Genomic DNA, 7,368 nt, shown 5'->3' on the forward strand with positions numbered 1-7,368 from the left:
CGAGCGATAGTTCTGCTAATCTTGAGAACATTGATAACAAAATTATTACTGAAGTTTTGGGTCCTAAAAGGTATGGTCGGGTTTGAATTCAAGGAACTGGTGTTAACCCAACCCAATATTTTGGATCAAGCTCACAGTAATACATGCCTTTGGGGAGTCAAGCTGTAACACCCCAAACCCGGCCTAGACGTTATGGCCAAATCCGACATGCCACATTAAAGTTAAAAATCCATGTTTCGTTTTAGTGTTTTAAAAACTGACTTTTGTTAAGTTAACAAAGTGAATGGAAGTTGGGCACCAGGTAGGTATCCATAACAGAGGAGGTGAGCCATGAAGGTTGCTTAAGTACCAAGCTCTTCGGTTGGATCCAATCCTAGACATGCCCACAACCATTGCCACACTAGGTTATAACGAGTTGGAATTTCTCTGAGTGGATATCTTTGTTAAATCGAATAATCGTGACGTTGTGTTATTTTGAAAACAAGTATCGTTTTGAAAACGCGCCCTAAGTCTAGCCCATTTGAATTATTATCAACCAGTTTAAAGTTATTAAAAATAAAATAATCCTAGAAAAAAAAAACAAAGTTAAAATAGCCTTATTACAACCCCAAAAATAAGTAGTAAATAAGATAAACTAAAGAAATCCAGTCACTTATTTCAAAGCCCAAAAGCGATCACCGTCGCCGCTCTGAATCCCCTCCGACTCCAAGTCCCCAAATCAAGGCTCACCTGCAAGGTTAGGAAGGGGGTGAGTTTGGAAACTCAGTATGCAACAAGCCCCTTTCAAAGCCCAAAACAATATCAGCCCGCTGGGCCTAAGCCCAACTTCAATCTCAACATATACTGGGCCGAAGCCTTTGCATTATTCATGTCACTGGGCCGAAGCCCTTTCATTATTCATGTCACTAAGCCGAAGCCTTTTCATTATCATATCATTGGGTCGAAGCCTTTACTGTAAACGGTATGGCCCATAGGCCCAAATCAATACCACATGGATTATTAATGGATGTATGCAAGCCCATTTGGGGAGACTACTCAACCCACCAACCGCTACTCTCCACCCGTACCAACCAAGCTCTCCATGTGGGGAATAACTCAACCCACCCAACCAAAACTCTCCACTGGCAGTATAGCTACTTTATCATATAACTGGAGGCCTAGCCTCTTTTAATAACTGGGGCAAAGCCCTTTTTGATAAACTGGGGCATAGCCCTTTTACACTTCCTCCATCCATATAAACCCAACCCATGCATAAATGAATACCATGTGCATATCATACATATCATGTGCATATCGTATCAAATCATATATATCAAAATCTCATGCATCAAACTCATAATTAAACCCTAGGGGTAAAATGGTCATTTTTACCTAGGGGCAAAACAGTCATTTTCATATTATAAGGGTAATTTCGAAATTTTACCAAATATTAGGGTTTTCCATGTTCATTAACCATATCCAATAACTCCAAGTGTTTAACCAATGATTTTAACGCACTTTATCAAATTCGGGCTTTTGGGCCCAAAACCCCTAATGGGCCCTACGAATGTCGATTTAGTCACCTAGGCCCATTTAGCCTATATTCCACAACGATATTAATAGTCTTACCATGCAATTTTACAGGATTCCATTTTCTACCAAGTTTACCTAAATGGCCCGGAAGCCCATTGGGCCCGATTTCAGCCCCTCGAGGCCCAACTTACCATCGTGCACAAAATCATGCCCTTACCTGTTCCAATGATCCCGATCATCGAACTTAGCGAAACTAACTAATCTATGAGCGTTCGCGTGCTCACGAGTCCTCAAAATGCCGGAATTTCGGCATTTCGGCTTTTCGGCATATATCAATTTAAGCTACGAAAGAGGGTTCGTTACACACCTGATTTGCGATATTCCTTGACGAGATCTCCTACGCAATTTCTCCTATAATCAACCGCTTATAGATTAGATCATGTTAGTAATTAAACCAAATTGAAGACTACCTATTAACACTTACATATTCGGCCACCATCCACAATGGCCCTAGAATTCATACCTTTGCCGAAATTGATGACTAGATCTAGATTTAGTCACTCCGATGATCCAAGCTTTTCACACACTCCTCAATCGGCAGCGTTTAATCCTCATTAGCACCAACAAACCAAATAACACCAAAAAAACCCTTTCAGTCTTAGTCGACAGCCACCCTATGTATATAGGGGTTTTCAACTTTTCTTAAACCACAAGATATAAATGGAAAGAAGGTTTGAATACTTACCAAGAGATTTACTCGTTGAAGAACGTTCCAAATACCTTCCTACCCCAGATTCCTTGTGAATCCAACTTAAACGTGGGTAGAAAATAGATCTAAATATTAATTCCCGAATCACTAAAATATGAGGCTTTTAGATCTATCCTAGAATATGGCTATTGTGATTGGTGACGATAAGTTCACCATTGAAGAGACAATCAGTAGAGGAAGAGATGTAAGATTAAAGGTTCGGTCTTTTGAAAGATTAAAAGGAAAAGAGATATGGTTTCAACCAAAGGAGTAATCGGCAACCAATGTTTGAGAAGAAAAAGCTGTTTTAAAAAGAATTTGGCTTCAAGGAAAGAAAATAGAAAAGGAGAGAATTGTTCAGCTCTTAGGAAAAATAGAAAAGAATATGAGCAAAAGAAATACGATAAGATTAGAATAAAATAAAGTCCTTTTCCAATTTTAATTCCTTCCTTAGCTCCCTAAATCCTGGCCAAATTCAAAGTTTGAATTTCATTCAAACTCCTAACCGCTGATCTACAGCCTTATCCACCGCTTCATCATGCTGCTAAGAAGAGTTTCGGTCAAACTCTAACTCCCCTCCACGTGAGCAGCAAAATTGGTAGCCCATTGCACGTACAACAGCTCAAACTCCAGACCTCAGTCCGCTCTTGCACCTATGCCCGTGCTGCTGGCCACTGCACCATGCTTTCTTCCTTACTAATATACGGTCACAGTTAATTTTAAACCTTACCTGCTGAAGCTCCAGTCCGCTTAAAAATAAAAGGGAAATTCTGCCTTCCACGCCACTCAAACCTTCAACCTCCAGAACACTCAGCCACACTGCTTGCCGTTGTGACACAACCTCGCTTTTGTTATAATATGACTGCATTTACTTATAAGCCGTATTCGCTTCAGTCACGAGCTACTTCAAAGAAATAAAACAAGTTTTCCTGTCCCCTGCATTTGAACTCGTGACCATTGGGTCTCCTTAGCGCGCTGCTGCCACTGCACCAAGGCGCTCTTTGTGTTAAATTATACTCGCAACTCCTCTTAACCCTTATTCTAGCTACGATCTGTATATTAAAAAAACCCAAATTGCGCACGCCGTACCTTGAACCCATGCACCTCCCTAGCATCCTCCTAGCGTCCTTAGCCACTGTGCCAGATGCCTGCTTGTGCTAAAACTCAGCCCTAATTTATTAATGATGCCTACTGCCCAGATTCCCTTAAGAGGCAAGATTCAAGAATTTTGCTAAAGCTATGGGCCGAGCCCCGGATCTTTCCCCACAATATACCCCTTCGTTACATATTTAATTACTAATAATAGTAATAATAATAATAATAATAATAATTTCATAAACATATCTACTAATAAAAATTTCAAATACCAATAATATAGCAAATAATAATAATTTTCATAAAAATTTTCAAACATACATACAATAATATTTTGCTAATAATAATTTTATCTCATAATACTAATTAAAATTTCATAAAAATTTAAAATATCTTAATAATAAATATAGTAAAAATTTTCTAGTAGTAATTCAAAATATTTTCTTAAACGGTAATATTTAAAACTTCTTAATTATTCAGGTTTCCTTCTATCCAAATCCCAGACTGAAAGCCCAACTCTTCTAGGCCCCAAAAATTGGAGCGTTACAACTCTACTCCCCTTAAAGAAATTTCGTCCTCGAAATTTCCAACTATCAACTAACCGTATTACTCAAGTCAAACCTCTATGCTTCCGCTGCGCACTCTAATTAAAAATAACTCTTAGTACGACCCAGAACATCTAATTACCAAAGTAAAGGAACATTTATCAAGTACGCATACAATTCGTAACACACACTTAAATAGAATAAACTTGGCAATCCCGAGCTCGATGCTCCTTGGACCCACATCTAAAACATGCTCCTGTCTTCCTATGGCATTCACCCGGATGACGCCCGTTGCAGTCTTTGCAGGTTGGAAAGTTTGGTCGTGCCTTAACATGTTTCACAGAAGGGGGCTCTGTTCTCTGAGAACTAGGATCCTTCCTTTTCTTACACTCCAAGCACCCTACTTGAAACGTTTCCCTAGATTCCTTAATTTTGGTATCCAATACTTCCTCTACCACTTTCCTTACTAACTCGGCCAGTGCCTCAGTACCAAGCTCCGAGTTACCACTACCCGAAGTTGGTAGACTTTTCTTACCCTCAGAATCCATATCAATACTCTACATTACCAGTACACATATCAATTAACTACAAAGATCTCAAAAATTTTACTATTTATTCATATGACTTATGCAGAAATAGTATTTTAGAGTTTTTTTGTTCTTTACAGAATCATAGCCTAATTACAGTCTCAATCTTTCTGGGTTTTTAGTTCATACTGTCTCAATCTTTATGGTTTCAGTATCAACCTAACTACAGGATTATAGTAAATTCTCAATCCTATCTACAGTAAGGTTTTAGTACAGTATTTAAGGAAAAAATAATTATAGACTTGGTGCCAGGGATTCAGTGCACCACATCAAATTTCAGAAGACTTAGAAGAATCTAACCTCCTTAAAATCAAATTCTCAAAACATGTGTATTTTGAAGACGACAAATTTGGAAAAAAGTCTCTTTAAAACAATAATTTCTAGTTTTTTTTTCTAAAAATACCCTTCTTGGGTTTAAAAAAATTTTTGAAAGCCTTTTTGGACCCGATCCACAGCCGAGTTGTTGCAACCTAGGCTCTGATACCACTAAATGTAACACCCCAAACCCGACCCAGACGTTATGGCCGAATTCGAAGTGCCACATTAAAGTTAAAAATCCATGATTTGTTTTAGTGTTTTAAAAATTGACTTTTGTTAAGTTAACAAAGTGAATGGAAGTTGGGCACCAGGTAGGTATCCATAACAGAGGAGGTGAGCCATGAAGGCTGCTTAAGTACCAAGCTCTTCGGTTGGATCCAATTCTAGACATGCCCACAACCATTGCCACACTTGGTTATAACGAGTTGAAATTTCTCTGAGTGGATATCTTTGATAAATCGAATAATCGCGACGTTGTGTTATTTTGAAAACAAGTATCATTTTGAAAACGCGCCCTAAGTTTAGCCTATTTGAATTATTATCAACCAGTTTAAAGTTATTAAAAATAAAATAATCCCAAAAAAAAAAACAAAGTTAAAATGGCCTTATTACAACCCCAAAAATAAGTAGTAAATAAGATAAACTAAAGAAAACCAGTCACTTATTTCAAAGCCCAAAAGCGATCACCGTGGCCACTCTGAATCCCCTTCGACTCCAAGTCCCCAAATCAAGGCTCACCTATAAGGTGAGGAAGAGGGTGAGTTTGGAAACTCAGTGTGCAACAAGCCCCTTTCAGAGCCCAAAACAATATCAGCCCGCTGGGCCTAAGCCCAACTTCAATCTCAACATATACTGGGCCGAAGCCTTTGCATTATTCATGTCACTGGGCCGAAGCCTTTTCATTATTCATGTCTCTGGGCCGAAGCCTTTTCATTATCATATCACTGGGCCGAAGCCTTTACTGTAAACGGTATGGCCCATAGGCCCAAATCAATTCCACATGCATTATTAATGGATGTATGCAAGCCCATTTGGGGATACTATTCAACCCACCAATCGCTACTCTCCACCCGTACCAACCAAGCTCTCCATGTGGGGAATAACTCAACCCACCCAACCAAAACTCTCCACTAGTAGTATAGCTGCTTTATCATATAACTGGAGGCCTAACCTCTTTTAATAACTGGGGCAAAGCCCTTTTTGATAAACTGGGGCAAAGCCCTTTTCGATAAACTAGGGCATAGCCCTTTTACACTTCCTCCATCCATATAAACCCAACCCATGCATAAATGAATGCATCATGTGTATATCGTATCAAATCATTTATATCAAAATCTCATGCATCAAACTCATAATTAAACCCTAGGGGTAAAATGGTCATTTTTACCTAGGGGCAAAACAATCATTTTCATATTATAAGGGTAATTTCGAAATTTTACCAAATATTAGGGTTTTCCATGTTCATTAACCATTTCCAATAACTCCAAGAGTTTAAACAATAATTTTAATACACTTTATCAAATTCGGGCTTTTAGGCCCAAAACCCCTAATGGGCCCTACGAATGTCGATTTAGTCACCTAGGCCCATTTAGCCTATATTCCACAACGGTATTAACAATCTTAACGTGAAATTTTACAGGATTCCATTTTCTACCAAATTTACCTAAATGGCCCTCGAGGCCCAATTTACCATCGTGCACAAAATCGTACCCTTACCTGTTCCAACAATCCCGATCATCAAACTTAGTGAAACTAACTAATCTATGAGCATTTGCGTGCTCACGAGTCCTCAAAATGCTGGAATTTTGGTATTTCAGCTTTTCAGCATATATCGATTTAAGCTACGAAAAAGGGTTCGTTACACACCTAATTTGCGATATTCCTTGACGAGATCTTCTACACGATTTCTCCTATAATCAACTGCTTATAGATTAGATCATGTTAGTATTTAAACCAAATCGAAGACTACCTATTAACACTTACATATTCGTCCACCATCCACAATGACCCTAGAATTCATACCTTTGCCGAAATTGATGACTAGATCTAGATTTAGTCACCCCGATGATCCAAGCTTTTCACACACTCCTCGATCGGTAGCCTTTAATCCTCATTAGCACCAACAAACCAAATAACACCAAAAAAACTCTTTCAATCTTAGTCGACAGCCACCCTATGTATATAGGGGTTTTCAGCTTTTCTTAAACCACAAGATACAAATGGAAAAAAGGTTCGAATACTTACCAAGAGATCTACTCGTTGAACAACATTCCAAATACCTTCCTACCCCAGATCCGTTGTGAATCCAACTTAAGCGTGGGTAGAAAATAGATCTAAATATTAATTCCCGAATCACTAAAATATGAGGCTTTTTGGCTTTTGTATCTATCCTAGGCTATTGCGATCTAAAAGAAAAAATAGGTAACGATAAGTTCACCATCGAACAGACAATCAGTAGAGGAAGAGATGTAAGATTAGAGGTTCGGTCTTTTGAAAGATTAAAAGGAAAGGAGATATGGTTTCAACCAAAGGAGTAATCGGCAACCAATATTTGAGAAGAAAA

The sequence above is a fragment of the Gossypium arboreum genome, chromosome 8 (genome assembly GCF_025698485.1).
Source record: "Gossypium arboreum isolate Shixiya-1 chromosome 8, ASM2569848v2, whole genome shotgun sequence".
NCBI classification, from domain to species: Eukaryota; Viridiplantae; Streptophyta; class Magnoliopsida; order Malvales; family Malvaceae; genus Gossypium; species Gossypium arboreum.